Source organism: Canis aureus, chromosome 29, assembly GCF_053574225.1.
Source record: "Canis aureus isolate CA01 chromosome 29, VMU_Caureus_v.1.0, whole genome shotgun sequence".
NCBI lineage: Eukaryota > Metazoa > Chordata > Mammalia > Carnivora > Canidae > Canis > Canis aureus.
Genome location: NC_135639.1, coordinates 18,517,373 through 18,534,601, shown reverse-complemented (window position 1 = coordinate 18,534,601; position 17,229 = coordinate 18,517,373). Strand labels below are relative to the sequence as shown.

The 17,229-nt window shown below is 37.5% G+C and overlaps 1 long non-coding RNA gene across 1 annotated transcript in view; it reads left to right on the top strand.

Annotated features, from left to right (window-relative positions):
• Positions 1-16,920, top strand: part of LOC144301107 (uncharacterized) — a 94,144-nt gene extending 77,224 nt beyond the window's left edge. The window contains exon 6 of the long non-coding RNA XR_013367835.1: positions 16,116-16,920. This is a non-coding gene — a long non-coding RNA (uncharacterized LOC144301107). The remainder of the gene's footprint in view (positions 1-16,115) is intronic.
• Positions 16,921-17,229: the final 309 nt, after the last annotated feature.

Below are 17,229 nucleotides of genomic sequence, written 5' to 3'. Positions count from 1 at the left end.
AGTTAACTAACTGGAATGTAAATAAAAACTTGGAAGAAAAGAAGTATCACAATGAGCTAATGAAGCCAGCTACACAACAGTACATATTATATAATTTCACTTATATAAAGTCAACAGCAGGCCAAAAAACAGGCAAAACACTCAGAAATAGATTCAAAATAGGAGTTTCCTATGGGGGTAGGCAATGTCTGGAAAGGGACTCTAAAGAACTTTGAGATAGAAATTGGAAGTGTTTTATTTCCTATTTTTGCCAATGGTTATGTTTGTTTCCATATATTTCAAAGCTCATTGATTTGTGCATTTCAAATGTGGCCTTTTTATTGTTTGTAAATTACATCTCAATAAAGTTGATTTTAAAAAGCTGATTTAGAACGTTTCCTGTAGAGGAATATGAATGAACTTTAACTTCTACAAATCTCTCTCTCTCTCTCTTTTTTAAAAATATTTTATTTATTTATTCATGACAGACACACAGAGAGAGGCAGAGACATAGGCAGAGGGAGAGGAAGAAGAAGACTCCCCTCAGGGAGCCTGAACTCCAGGATCACACCCTGAACCGAAAGCAGAGCTTAACCACTGAACCATCCACGCGTCCCTCTACAGATCTCTTTGGCACATTTAAGTCCATCCCATATTGTCACCAGAATTTATTGAGACCTTTGGGCTTAATTTTGTGTTCAGTGTATTTTTCCAACACACTGCCAATAACTCTTATATAAGATAGATAGATAGATGATAGATACATAGATGATAGATAGATGATAGGTAGATAAATAGATTATACATAGATAGATGACAGATGATAGATGATAGATAAATAGAGATTTGTTGTTAGAAAAAGTGGAACACTGTAAAGAAATCAGTGGCACTGGGCTTGTTTGCCATAAATTATTGATCATCATTTACATGGGCCTAGGGCTATCAAATAAAAAATAATGCTTTTAAATTTTTTTTAAAGATTTGTTTATTTTAGAAAGAGGAGGAAGGGGCAGAGGGAGAGAGAGAAGCAGACTCACCGCTGAGCTCAGAGCCTGACATGGGACTTAATCTCATGACCCCAAGGTCACAACCTGAGCTGAAACCAAGAGTTGGTTGCTTAACTGACTATGCCACCCAGGTGCTCCCCTCCCCCGCCAAAAAGTACTTTTTATTTAGATGTGTTCCATGGCTCCTCTTTTGTGGAAAGAGAAGAGAGAATCATGTTTGGGAAATTCCAATGAAAATGTACTCCTAGTATATAGGAGCACTGTGATAATAATATAGCCCATAGGAATATGAAAGATGGCCATTCTAAACCAGTTTGGTAACTCAAGAAACTGGAAGCAAATGCATTCCAGTTGCTGAAGTAATATATAACAATGGGAGACAGGTTGAGAGTGACTTGAGGGAATTATTGCCAGTTATCATTCCTTTCTTCACTGACTTTAACTTTACCACTCACATGTTGTTTCAAAATGATTAAAATTAATCTGGACAGGAGGTAATGGTGGCTGGAACTGTATCATGGTTAGTGGCTGGGCTGTTTGCACTTGAATGTCAATTCAATTCCCACCAAGGCTTAGGGAGAAGTAGATTTAGTGACAGATCCATCATCTTGGGAACAGACAATGGCAAATGACAGTAACAAATAACCAATAAAAAGTTCAGCAGTTTAAAAGATTTCCACTAGTAGAGAAAATAGGAGGAAAAGGGTGTTTTTTCTTTCTTTCTTTTTCTTTCTTTCTTTCTTTCTTTCTTTCTTTCTTTCTTTCTTTCTTTCTTTCTTTCTTTCTTTCTTTCTTTCTTTCTTTCTTTCTTTCTTTCTTTTATTGATTTGAACTGTGTCCAGGTCTCTAAGTACAGGGCAGCACAGAGTTCCACAATCACAGAGGACTGATCCTGAGTAAGTCTCAAAAACCAAGAATTCAGGTTGACTTCAGCAAGGGGGAAGATCAAATGTTTATCTTGAAGATTATTTGCTTCATCTCAAACTCTGAAGCCTGAAAAGCAGGCCTGAATTGCTATGGGGGGCGTGGTTTGTAGCTGAGATTTTTCTGGCACTCCTAATTGCGGTTCATTTGACCATTTGGACTAGAGTTCAACGTAGACAGAGATGAATGAAAGCAGAAATTTTCAAAGTTCTGTAATAAATAATTCTTCAAAGGCATATGTTTGTCCCTTAGTGAAATATAAATATTTTCAGAACTATTTCTTAGTTAATTCAGGGTAGGGGGCAATAAAGATTAGGTATGTAGGCATTAGGCATTGGATGGAGATATGATTTAGGCTTCGCCCTGGAGTTAGTTTCTCTGCATTGTTTCTTGGACTAGTTCCCTATGAATATATTATTATAAGTTTTGAGAGAAAGAATATGATGATGAATAAATATGAGAAATGAAACATATGTTTTTCCCTTTTGGTATGTCATAAAAGAAGTCAGCTTATGAGACTCTCTTTCAGAAGTCCTGCAGTAAGGAAATCTGTTTCCTTAACACTTGTCACCATTCTCGAAGGCCCCAATATCTGTCATAATTTGTCATCCAACTCTTAGGCTCTTTATTTCCTTAATCTTCTCATCTCTAGTGATTTTTTTTTCTCTACCACATTTTCTCATGTTCAAACTCTATCTTAAGCATGTCATTCTCTGACCACTACCTCCTAGCCATCAGCTCACCTATTTCACAACACCTACTCCAAAAATGGTAAATGAGTCTGTGTCATTAGTGTTTTAGTGCTTTGGACCTGTGCTATCAGGCTTCTAAACCAGCATTTAACAGTTGTGGGAGTGCTCACAAGTCCCTTAACCTTTCTGTCCTTCAGTTTATTCATCTTTAGGTGGTAAATAGTAACAATACATCTAGGGTTGTTGGAATGATTTGATAAATTAATACATATAAAATACTTCAAGTAGTGCCAAAAACATGGCTTTTGTTCAATAAATATGAAGGCTGCCCAATCCTTGGGGTTAAACTTGTCACTCTCTATTACCTCCCTTCTGCATGTCTTCACTTTCCTCCTTAGCTAGTGTAAATTCCACTTCTATCTTTATAATTGGTCCCTTCCAAATATTTTAACTCGTTCATTTGATTATTCCCGATATATATGTACATACATTGCAAAACCCCAACCTGGTCGGAACCAACTACCAACTTTATGCTTTCACCTGAATAATTGCTAGAGGATATTGCCAGAGGAAACTATTGAGAGTACTGATGCTTTTCATTTGCAATTAATGACTCCACATCTCTAATGAATTCTTAATACCACTTGGCAATCTAAGTATACTTTTCCCTTCCTGGATTATCTATTTCATACAATCTCCCTTCTTCTTCTACCTTCCATATCACCATGGACTACTTCTTAGCTGATGAGTTCATTTAATGGGTCACTGAAAAAGTAGAATTGACCTAAGGGAAAGGTATCCTCCTTTCTAGTACCAAGCTCACTGGCCCACTTGCCTACTTTTTTTCTTTCAAAATTCAGAGGGCAAATTCTGAACTTGCAGTTGATAGAGTCCCTCTAGTCTCCTTAGGTCCTTATAACCATGACTTTTCCCTGTGTTTCCTGTATCATCTATTTCTCCTTTTCTCTTGGATCCTTGTCATCACAGAAATTATCTAGTTTTTTCTTTAAAGAACAATTTAAAAACTTTCCTCAAAGACCCAGATGAGTTCACTGGTGAATTCTATCAAATATTAAAGGAAGAAATTATACGAATGCTCCACAATTTCTTTCAGAAGATAGAAGCAGAGGGAAAATTTCCTAACTAACTTTAGGAGGTCATTTTTTTTTTAAAGATTTTATTTATTTACTCATGAAAGACACAGAGAGAGAGAGACTGGGAGGCAGAGACACAGGCAGAGGGAGAATCAGGCTCTATGCAGGGAGCCTGATGTGAGACTCGATCCTGAGACTCCAGGATCATGCCCTGGGCCAAAGGCAGGGCTAAAACTGCTGAGCCACCCAGGCGTCCCAGGAAGTCAGTTCAACCCTAATGTCAAAACTGGAAAAAGACATTACAAGAAAGAAAACTATAGACCAATATCTCTCATGATCATAGATGCAAAAATCTTTAACAAAATATTAGAAAATCAAATCCAAGAATGTATAAAAAGAATAATACATCATCTCTCACGTATGCAAGACTGGTACAATATCAGAAAATCAGTTAATATAATTAATCACATTAAGAGGCTTAAAGAAGACCCATTGATCATATCAACAGAGGCAGCAAAAGCATCTGACAAAATCTAACACCCATGCATGATAAAAACTTTCAGTAAACTGGAAATAGAGGAGAAATTTTTCTACCTGATAAAGAATATCTACAAAAAAACCTACAGCTAACATCATTCTTGATGGTGAGAAACTTGAAGCTTTCCCACTAAGATCTGGCATAAGAGAAGTTTGTCTCCACTCACCACTTCTTTTTAATATCATACAGGAAGTCCTTGTCAATGCAATTAGACAAGAAAAAGTATACAGATTTGACAGGAAGAAATTAAAGTGTCTTTTTTCTTTTCTTTTCTTTTCTTGCAGATGACATGATAGTCTATGTAGAAAATCTGAAAGAACAGACAAGAAAACTCCTAGGACGAATCCATAATTATAGTAAGGTTGCAGGATCAAAGGTTAATATACAAAAGTATACCTGTATTGCAGCAATGAATAAGTGGAATTTGAAGTTAAAAACATGATACCATTTACATTAGCACCCAAATAAATGAAATACTTAGGTATAAAGATTTTAAAAAGATGTACAAGGTCTATATATGAGGAAAACTACAAAGCTGTGGTAAACAAAACCAAAAAACTAAATAAATGGAGAGATATTTTATGTTCTTGGACAGGGAGACTCAATAGTGTTAAGATGTCAGTTATTCCCAATTTGATCAATAGATTCAGTGCAATCCTAATCAAAGTCCCAACAAATTATTTTGTGGACTTGGTAAACTGAATCTATGGTTTGTATGGAGTGGTAAAATACTGAGAACAGTCAACACAATATTGAAGATGAACAAAGAAGATTAACACTACTGGATTTTAAGACTAACTATAAAGCTATAGTAATCAAGACAGTATGGTATTAGTGAAATAATAAATGAGTGGAACAGAATAGAGAGCCAAGAAATAGGCCCACATATTGTCAACTGATCTTTGATGAAAGACCAAAGGCAATACAATGGAACAGAGTCTTTTTAACAAATGGTGCTGGGACAATTGGACACCTACATACAAATTAATAAATTTGAACACAGACCTCACACCTTACATAAAAATTAACTCAGTACAGATTATAGACCTAAATGCAAAATGCAAAACTATAAAACTCATAGAAAATAAAATAGAAGAAAGTTTAGATGATCTTGGGTATAGTGATGGGTTTTTTTATACACCAAAGGCATGATCCATGAAAGAAATAACGAATAAGCTGAATTTCACTAAAACTTAGAACTTATGCTTGCAAAAAACAATATCAATTAGTAGAATTAGCAGACAAGACACAAACTGGGAGAAGACACTTAGACGAAAAGACATATATGATATAGGACTTTCCTCTAAAGTATGCAAAGAAGTCTTAAAACTCAACATCAGAAAATAAACAACCTGATTAAAAAACAGGCAAAAGAGCTTAACAGAAACCTCATTAGAGAAGATATACAAATGCCAAATGAACATATGAAAAGATATCCACATTACGTGTCATCAGGGAAATTAAAATAAAAATGACAATGAGATATCACTATATACCTATTAGAATAGCCAAAATCCAAACAGTGACAATACCGAATGCCGATTTAGCTGTGGAACAGTGTGAAATTTCATTCGTGGTGGAAATGCAAAATGGTACAGACACTTTGAGGGATAGTTTGTGGTTTCTTATAAAACTACACATACTTTTACAGAATGATCCAGCAGTCGCATTTCTCTGTATTTACCAAGAGTTGGAAATTCATGTTCATATAAAAATTTTGACATGGATGTTTACAACAGCTTTAGTTGTAATTGACAAAAAGTAAAAGCAATCACGGTTTCCTTCTGTAGGTGAGGGGGTAAGCTGGTACATCCACACGACGAAATATTTTTCCGTGCTAAAAAGAAATGAGCTATCAAACCATGCAAAGACAGGGAAGAGTCTTTAATGCATATTACTAAGTGAAAACAAAATTCTGAAAAATGCTATGATTCCATTTCTATATCATTTATATGATTCCAATTATAAGACATTCCAGAAAGGCAAAACTATGGAGACAATAAAATGATCAGTAGTTTCCATGGGCTGAGTGGGGGGCGGAGGGGGGAGGCGGTAGAGGGATGTAGAGGCAGAACATAGATTTTTAGGGCAATGAAATTATTCTGTGTGATATAATGATGGATACATGTCGTTATACACTTGGCCAAACCTATAGAAGGTACAACACCAAAGGTGACCCCTAAGGTAAACTATAAACCTTGGGTAATTACATTGTGCCAATGTATGGTCATCAATTGTAACAAATGTTACAATTCTGGTGGGGGATGTTGATAATGGGAGAGGCTGTAGATTTGTGGGGTTAGATGTACATGAGAAATCTCTTTCCTCTCAATTTTCTTGTGAACCTAAAATTGCTCTTTTTTTTAAAAAAAAAGTCTTAAAAAAATCCCAAATTTCCCTCAACCTGTATTCTTCTCTAGCTACTGTCCCATTTCTCTGTTCTCCCTCACAGTACAACTATTTTGACATTTATTATGATAAATTTGAAGTATACATAAAAGTAGAACCTTGTAATGAGCCCCCTTGTACTCACCATACAAATTTAAAAATTATTAACTCTGGTCATATTTCCTTCATCATTCTGTTCATTTTTTGCTTTCACTCTATAGAGCAAATACATTCCCTAAAAATAAGTGCATTTTATTACATAGCCAGGATAATATTATCTTACTTAACACAATTAACAAATTAATATCATCTAATATCTAGTTTAGATTCACATTTCCTCAATTATATCCAAAATGCTTTTCTTGTTGGTTTAGTTGAATAACAATACAAATAAGGTTTCTATATTGGAACTGATTTTATCTCTTACATAGTTTAGCCTTAAATGGAGTTTTGTCTGGAATATATATATATATTTTTTTCTGTATCATGGACTTGTTAAAGATTAGGTTAAGCTATTTTGGAAAATACCCCACAGAGAGTAATTCCTACGAGAACTCCATTCCTTCATCTGCTCTTCTCCCTTGAACTTAGTCAGTTAGGTTTCCTTCTCCTACATCCCATGAAGACAACTCCATGATGTCCATATTAACAACCAATAGACATGTCTCTTTCTTCACACCACTCAACCGGCAGTTGGCCACTCTCCACTTCCTGAAACTCTTCCCTTGGTTTCTGAGATCCATACTCTCCTACATTTCTTTCCATCTCAAGAATATCTCTTTCTGTCTTTTTTTTTTTTTCTGCCTTCTTATACTATGTCTGACCTCTAAATACTGGAGTATCCCCAGGGTTCATCCTGGGCTCCTTTCTTTTTTTCTGTCTTCCCTATGTGGTTGGCTATTTCATCTAGACCCTTGACTGTAAATACACAGAGAAAAGATACAGAGAAACTGGAAGACAGTGGTATTCTTGGGGTGGCTGAAACCTGGCTTACATGGCAGAGAGTGGGTGCATTTCCTGAGGCGGAAGTTCAGAAAGGAGGAAGGGAGGGGCACCTGGGTGACTCAGTGGTTGAGTGTCTGCCTTTGGCTCAGGTTGTGATCCAGCAGTCCTGGGACTGAGTCTCACATCAGGCTCCCTGAAGGGAGCCTGCTTCTCCCTCTGTCTATGTCTCTGTCTCTCTGTCTCTCTCTCTGTGTGTCTCTCATGAATAAATAAATCTTTATTTTATTTATTTTCATAATCTTTAAAAAAATCTTTAAAGGAAAAAATAAAGGAGGAAGGGAGGTAGGATCTTGACCTTGAAAGTTTTGAAGGTTAAGAGGAGGAGTTGAGCTTTTATTTCATCAGTTGAGATTCATTGCAGGAGGCAGTGTTGGCAACTTTGGTGACTCTAAGGGTGTGTGGGGGGGTGCTTAAGGGGGTAGTTTTAATAGGTTTGCATCCTCTTTGGGAACACTTACAGGCATATTGAAAAGTGTGTATACTACTTACCCTGTTCATATTCTCTTTGCCCTCATTTTCTTCACCCAAGGCTCTTCCTTGCTATTTTCTACAGAATTTGTGAGCTTGCTTTTGTAGATAGGTCAGTCTTTGAGGACAGAGACAATGATTTTTGAATCTTCTATGTTGGGTCTAACACAATGTGTTTTCTTTAAAACTGTTGCATGTCTTAGCACGTATCTTCTGAATTTTCCCCCTAAAACAGGAGTGCTAAGGAGAAAGGAGAATTTTCTCTCTTGTTTATTTTAGAGATATTTTTTCTTCTGGAAGAGAGAAATGTGTATTTAATGTGTATGTCACATTTCAATGAACAAAGAAAAATAACAAGTGAGGGGAATGCAAATCTCCTTTTGCTCTGCCAGCACACACAAGACACACGCAATCACATTGGATCTACCACCTGGATGCACTCAAATCATTTTAGTTCAGTGACATTTATTTATATTGAGAGAGAAAGAGAGATGCATACATAAATAGTACATAAATACTCTGAAATCATCTTGAGAAACAGTATATGCCATTTGTAATATTTTGTAGTTGGAGGCTCTTCACTTTCACAGGAAATCCTGCCTAGGTCTCAAAGATGAGACTTTCATTAAAGACCTTTTATTAAAGATGCTTCACTGGGAAGCCAATTTCTAGGACAGAGCCTGCAGAGGGAAACCCTTTGTCCCTAATTGTATAGATGGGAACTCTAATGTGTTTTCTTTTGCTCTGGGCTATGAGCCTGTTTCTTTAAGAAGAAGTAGAGGAGGGAAAGAATACCCAAAGGCTCCAATAAGTGACTAAACCAGAAAAACTGTAAAATCAGGTTATTAAGTTACAGTAAGACTACAGGGGCCTGGAAGCAGCAATCTATAAATTCATACCTGAAACTGAGCTGAGATGGGTTAAGAGCAATTATGTGATTTCATCTGATTAGAGAATATGAAGTAGGGTTCAAGGCTCTGAAAGAAAAAGTCTCCAAAGAACTCAAAATCATCCCATGGTCAGGTATGGGGCCTGGTATGTTTCTCAAAGGTATTCCGTGGACCTTGGCTGGTTCCTTTGGTTCAAAAGATTAGAGTTTGTCAAAGGAAAAGAATAGAAATTTCCCAAAGATACCAAGAGAATGAATGAGAAAGACCTTGTGGTTAAAAGCACAGGACTCAAAGACATCCATTTCTGGGTTTGCTGTTGACTGGATATTTTGCATAAGTGCCCCATGCCTCAGTATCTTTTCTTCAAGACAGAGATAAGCATGTCTACCCAATATTTCTTCATGCTTACCAAGGATTAGTTTATTTTATTGTTCTTCTCTCTCCTGCAAATATAACTTCCACAAGGAGGAGAACATGGGGTGTTCAAAATTCTGAGCTTTTTGTGCAAAGCTCATGTTAACACTGAATACATTTATGTTGAATGAATAAATGAATGTATGAATAGGGCTGCTTTTTGTGTTAAATGAGCCCACTTTAAAGTGTCTAGTTAAGTACCTGTCACATACTAATGCCCAATAAATTGTGGCCTAACCTTTTGCCCCATTTCTTTCCTCTCCTTTTTGGAAAGGGACATAGATTCCTGGCTAAATACTTTGGGAGAAGAATTCTGTTTGCACTGCTTAATAGTGACTGAATTCTCTGATCAAAAGTGAGGACAGGGACCCAATATTTTCTTAAAATTTTTTCTTAAAGTTTTATTTATTTTAGAGAGGGGGTAGGAGGGGACAGAAAGAGAGAGAGGGAGGGAGAAGGAGAGGGAGAGGGAGAGGGAGAGAGAGAGAGAGAAAGAGAGAATCAAACACCCGCTGAGCACAGAGCTTGTCGTGGGTTTCCATCTCACCACCTTGAGATCACAAATGGAGCCAAAACCAAGAGTTGGACGCTTAAATGACTGAGCCACGCAGGCACACCAGGGACCCAACATTTTCTAAGCATCATCCAGGAAAATATATTTTCCCATTTATTTTGAATCCTCACATCTTTTTCTTACCCACACACTCTGCTCAGCCTTGCCTCTTTCACTTTTGCTCTGACTCTGGATCCTACCAAGAATCACTTGCCTTTTCTCTTCTCTTTAAAGTCTTAACTCTGAAAGGGGCCATCTCAATCTCTCTCTCTCTCTCTCAAATATTTTATTTATTTATTCATGAGAGACACACAGAGAGAGAGGCAGGGATATAGACAGAGGGAGAAGCAGGCTCCATGCAGGCATGCAGGGAGCCTGATGCAGGACTCAGTCCCAGAACCCTGGGATCATGACCTAAGCCAAAGGTAGACACTCAACCACTGAGCCCCCCAGGTACCAGTGGAAGGACCCATCTCAATCATTGCCTCCCATGTGAGGTCCTGTCTGCCATAGCCCTCCTCCAGCAGCTTCTCTCGGTTGTTAGTTTTGTTGGCATATGTTCAGCACAAAACATATACTGCAGGGGCCTTTCGGGGAAAACCAGCACAAGCCATGAGGACTGAGGTCTGATCTGCTTGGAATGGAGACTTTCCTACTGACCAATACTTGTTGAATTCCTATCCAATGGCCAGTTCAGAGCAAGAAATAGAATAGAAACTGGAATGGAATAGAAACTGACAATGTATTAGGAGCAACTCTGGAAAGACCAACTACAGAGTTCAGCTGCTCTGGGTTTTGGCTTAGAAAGAGAGAGAATTCCAAATCCTAGAGCCTTAATTAACTGAATCTGTGTCCATTCTGTTCTCTGCTGTAAAAGCTTTAGTGATGCACTAGTCCAGACAGGTTGTGAAATTTCTTTATATACATGCCAAGGAGCTTCTGCCCCCTGGTGTACTAAGAAGACATTGCAGTGTGATGGGAAACGGATTTCTTCACCTTATGAATGCCATGAATTTTCTAATACAGTAATAGTAGTCAATTTTTCTTTTTAAAGTTATATAACATTTTCAATAGGAATATTACATAATTTTTACAGTGTATAAAATAGACAAAAATGAGCTGCTCCAGATAGTGTCTGTTCCAGGAGAGGTTGGAGGTCCTCAGAACCCTGCCTTTTTTTTTTTTCTCCAGAACATTATTGATGCCTTTTTATGCAACCCAGACGTCATGATCCATAATGAAGAACCCAAGACAAAAAACAAAAAAACAAAAAACTGCAAGGGTCAAGTGGTTTTTTTTTTATTTTGTTTTTGTTTCTTTGTTTTTTAGATGACCTTTACAATCTCTTTAGGGAAGAATAACTCATAATGACTGAACTTTTCTTTTATGTCCAGCCCTTTATATGTCTTATTTCACTATATATTCACACACTTATCCTGTGAAGGAGGCTCTGATGTCTCCATTTCACAAATAAAGGAACTGAGCCAAAGAGAGACTCAGGATTTTACCCATGGCTATCCAGGTTTTAATGGGTTGAGGCAAGATTTAAACCCAGGACTTCTTGACGTCAATGTCAAAACCTGACTGCCCACATCACTTCCAACTTCAAAATTGTATGCCTCTGGCAATGGGCAGCAGCAAAGCTATTATCAAGGGCAGGGAGGACGGAGAATGTCTTTAAGACCATAACCATTCTTAGTGGTCTCTTTTATTCCATGAAGGCCCTCTTTGTCTTTCTTGCTTTTGTGCCAAATCTGAAGGTCAACTCTTATGATAAAGAACAAGTCCAGGACCACACATACAGGGTATGAGTAGGACCCTGGGGTGGGGGTGGGGGAAGACAGAAAGAGGGGTTCTAGGTGCCAAAAACATTAGACTTCCTATCTCAAAACTCCGATTATAAGATTGACTCCAGTGAGAGTCTCATGTCTCTGGGGAAAAAAGTGGATATTTTGTCTTCACCAGAGCCTGAAGGCTTGTATGTGTCCCGGAGATGGGAAGCCTTGAAAATAGCTCTCCTATGAGAGCTGGTCATCTGTGGAAGATGAACAGGGGATGCAAATCCCAACTCTGTACAGTTTCTACTCTCCAGACTCTCAGATCTGCCAAGTGTGGAATCCATTCTCTGATAGGCGCCCTGAGGAATGGCACCAATTGAAGGCTCCAGTAATGTAATAACTTTTAATCAGCATTTAATGAGGCTATAAGCAGCCTCAGCTTACCTCTGTTTCAGAGGGGCAACTACACATAAACCTCAATTACTCAGACATTTAAAAATCAATTTCAAATAAAATGTCCAGGTGATGGAACTGAAGGGATTAGAAAGATCAGGATGTGTGCACAGGCCTGGCAGGTCTTGTCAATGCAATTGAGGCAGACAGCTCCTGTAATATAATAAAGGCGGCCAATCTTGTGCCCCGAGGGGTTAAGAGGAATAGGTCTTATCTCTCTACTTCCTCCAAAGCAGAGGAAGATTCCAAAAACAGAAAGAAGAGAACACAGCAGTGACGTCTGGACACTCAAGCTGTATTAGCTTTATCTCATTTATATTTGTGAAGAGGAAAAGTAGCCTCAGGCTACCACTCAAAGTCTTCATCCCAATGTGGCCTCCATCTGTACCACCAAAATCAGATACATTGCTATTTCTATAGATCTTGACTTTGCTTTGTTTTGTTTTGTTTTGCCAGCCATATTTATTTAGCATCCCCATCAATAGGCTGGTAATTTAGTTCAATAAATTTTTATTGAACATGTACCATGTGGCAGGCATTGTGCTGAGCAACATGGGGACACAAAGGTAAGGAAGTTATAATCTCTGCTTTAATGTACAGGGTAGAAGAAATGAGAACAACTCCATATCTGACCAGGGTTTATAGTCCTGCAAAACCAAATCACTTGTATCTTTAGACATGGTCAGCTCTCTCACCTCTGAGTCTTAGCCAATGTAGAAAAGAGGGGCTTTAGCCCTTCCTTTGATTCTGTGAACACAAGATACTTCCTTCAATGATTTCCTTTATAAATTTTATTTGATAATGCTAGTAGGAGTCAAATATCTGTTACTTTCAACTGAAGAGATAAGTAATACACAGGATAATACCATGAATAATAATAATAATAATAATAATTACTAGAATTTAATGAATAAGTATTAAGCAGTAAGTATTGCACTAAATACTTGACTTGCACCATCTTTTTACCACCCAAACTACCCAATGAGATGGGGTCTTGCTATCATATTTTAGTTACCTCTCTTCCTCTGGCAAAACTATTCCTCTGTGACCAGAAATGAAGGAAACAAACATTGTTCAGTACCGAAAATTAAACAAGAAGCTTTTTTTAAATAAATTTATTTTTTATCGGTGTTCAATTTGTCAGCATATAGAATAACACCCAGTGCCCATCCAGTCAAGTGCCCACCTCAGTGCCCATCACCCCCACCCCCCGCCCACCTCGCCTTCCACCACCCCTAGTTCGTTTCCCAGAGTTAGGAGTCTTTCATGTTTTGTTTCCCTCTCTGATATTTCCCACTTATTTTTTCTCCTTTCCCCTTTATTCCCTTTCACTATTTTTTATATTCCCCAAATAAATGAGACCATATAATGTTTGTCCTTCTCCGATTGACTTATTTCACTCAGCATAATACCCTCCAGTTCCATCCACGTCGAAGCAAATGGTGGGTATTTGTCATTTCTAATGGCTGAGTAATATTCCATTGTATACATAAACCACATCAGTCAACAAAACTAAAAGACAACCTACAGAATGGGAGAAGATATTTGCAAATGACATATCAGATAAAGGGCTAGTTTCCAAGATCTATAAAGAACTTATTAAACCCAACAGCAAAGAAACAAACAATCCAATCATGAAATGGGCAAAAGACATGAACAGAAATCTCACAGAGGAAGACAGAGGCATGGCCAACAAGCACATGAGAAAATGCTCCACATCACTTGCCATCAGGGAAATACAAATCAAAACCACAATGAGATACCACCTCACACCAGTGAGAATGGGGAAAATTAACAAGGCAGGAAACCACAAATGTTGGAGAGGATGTGGAAAAAGGGGAATCCTCTTGCACTGTTGGTGGGAACAAGACGCTTTTAACATGATGTCTTCAAATACCTCAGCAATCCATTTTCCATTTTTCATTTTTGAGCAAATCAATAGCCAATATCTCCATCATGGATGTCTCACTTCTGGGGATGTGCTCACTGGTAATTTTACTGGGCTCTAGAGAACTCTTAGCTCTGAGCATGACAAGAGTTCAGAGGCCAGACTCAACTAAATACAGGATGTACAGCCAGCTCATGCTAGAAAGTTTATATCCATCAAAATGCAGCCATAGCCCTTGCAAAGAACACATCTGTATGTGGGGTCATGAGACTATGAGCTATATGTATAAATTAATACATATAAAGTGTATTAGTTTAAGATGTACAACATAATCATTTCATACATGTACATATTACAAAATAATTACCACTATACATTTGGTTAACATCCATCATCTCACATAGTTACAAAATTTTATACAGTACTGTTAGCTACCTACCTATTTTTAAAGAATCATGATAGCTTAAAATCAAGGCCCCTCTTCTCTCCATCTGCATTACAGATCTCTGTCTTTCCCAAGCTCCATGGTGAGTAGGGCATAATCATGTGACCTATACTGGATGATCAGATGCTCACAACTAGAACATTAATCTCAAGAATGTAGCACATCTATACAGAGGTAGTTAGAGATTAATTGTGGTAGCTCTGTTAGAACTTAAAGTCTTTTTGAAAAGTGTCAAGGTTGGTGGCAGCAGTCCGCAAAGACTATTTCTGCCACAGGATCTTAACGGTACCCAACTTCTCTTGTTTGTTTTTTTTCCCCCAATTTCTGAGCTCAGCTGTCCAGGCTCTTAATGTTGTGAGTTATCCAATACCCAACTTAGGAGACTTTTGTTACTTAAGTTAGCCTAATTTGGCTTCCACAGCTAATACTATAGTAGTACCCTGTGTACTGATATACTCTTCAACATCCACAAACAGGCCTTGGCTCCTTCACATATATTATCTTTATTAAAAGGAGATTTCCCCAGGACAAGCTCTCAGAGTTCCTATTCAAGTGGGAAAAAAAAAGGCAAAAAGCCTCAGAACTTAATTTATTTAGAACCTTAGCACTAAGGGGTTATGTCGGCTATTCCCGTATTTTCACTAACCCACTAATCTGAGATAGATGTGCATATAGGAGTCAAGACAAGGACTTTCCTCTTGCCATGAAAAAAGATAAGTTTCAATAATCTCACATCAAAGCGCAAGTTATTTCTTTCATAGAAATATAAAATTCACAAAATAAATTTGGTTAAATTTCTACTCTTGTGATCGTTAAATAAGGAATCAAAACCAAGTTATGTAGTGCTTGCATTTGTTCCAGTATGTTCTAGATGCTGTGTAAAATGCATGAGTATAAAGTGATGAGGGAAAATGATATTAGATGGTTGCACTATTGCATTCATCCTTCAGCTCTGCATAGTGAGGTAAATCCTATTACACTCATTTTTCAGGAGGAAAGAGGATCACACAGACAAAAGAACTTGCTTAGCCACAAAACTGGTAACTATGCAACCAGATTTAAAAATGACTCCAAAATCTATGCACTGTCCACTCTACCAGCTTTGGAAAACCTGAAGCCATGGTAGCTGATGAATTCAATCACAGATGAAACCATTCTGGTCAAAAAGTGAAGAATCTACCTTTGCCAAATAATGCAAATGCATCATAGGGATTATTTTAATTAAACTAGATTTCATTCCAAAGGAATTCTTTTAATGGGTATACAGAGTGCCTATCACATAGTAGGTGGTAAAAGAAATAATGACTTGGATTTAGTAACTTCTGGCTAGTTAAGAGAAAAAACAGTAACAGACATAGAAGTAAATTAACTTGGGCATTTGTGTGGTATTTTTCCATACTTTTCAGTTCGTTTTGCTACTTGGCAAAGATTAAAGTCCAAATTCTTTCTGGGCTGTTTCATAATTGATAGATGAACTTGGTCTAATTGTTGATCCATAGAGAATGGCTGGAAATACCAATACCCTTGGGGTGAAATTTCCCAACTTTTGTTTTGGAAATATTTAGTCAACTAATGATCTCTTCTATCCTTTACTGTTAGCTTTGGCAGGAACTGCACCCTTTGCTTTTAAAGAAACATGAAAATAATCCTCAAAGGAGATAAATACCTGTTTGAAGCTTCCAAAAAGCTGGAATGAGGACGGCAAAACATGGAGAAGGGAATTTGAAAGAAAAGTGAAAAGACAACCTGTAAATGCAAGAGTGTGCACCTATGACTCAAGTGAATTAAGCAGAAAGAAAAAGCACATCCAGGGGCTCAAAGGACTGGTTGGAAATTCTTAAAATGTCGTCTCTGCCAAGTAAAATCTAAAGTAGCCTCAATAAGTTTTTATTTGAGGCTGATCTCCTTGACGCCATCCATCATCCATCACCTATCCATCCACAGTATGTATTGAAAATCTATTGAGGAGAACACAAAGATGTGAAGGCAGGCTGTTACCTTCAAGGAGCTTAATGGAAACACCACAATCTGTTCTTTATATTTTTGTTTTAGCTAATATTTACTTAGCATAGACTATGCATCAGGCACATGCTTAAAAACAGGACAAATATCCCATTTGATTTTCACAATGATCATGTGAAAGTATTGTTATATCTTTCTCCTTTCAGGAAGCTGACATATAGCAAAGTTATATAACATATACACATACAGAGGGCTAATGGAAGATCTAAGCCTCCAACCCAGCCCATCTGGCTCTGAAAGCAAATGGCATGCTTTTAACTTCTTTACTCTAATGTCCGTTTATACAAGACTCAATATCAGACCATGAACCAAACCATTGTCTGAGATCTGATAAATAGTAAGAATTCATGTTTAGAGTATTAAAATTATAATTGTTAAAAGGTGTATGTGTGTGTGTATGTGTTTCTGGGAGATTGTTGTAAACTCTTGGATTAAGAATGGAAAACATGGGTCACAAAAGGCTTTATGGATTCTTGGCCATCCTTAAAATATTGATTGAAGGACACTACCCTGGTAAAGAGAAAAAGCATGGAAAGAAAGATGTGCCCTAGTAGTTCAGGGAGAAAAAAGCCATTGAGGCAGTGCTAATGAAGAATGGATATCTTGTACTCAAATAACTCAACTCTCAGTTGCCAGAATCCACATCCACCATTTGAGGGAGATTCCTTTTAGATATCATGGGTTTTCAGTC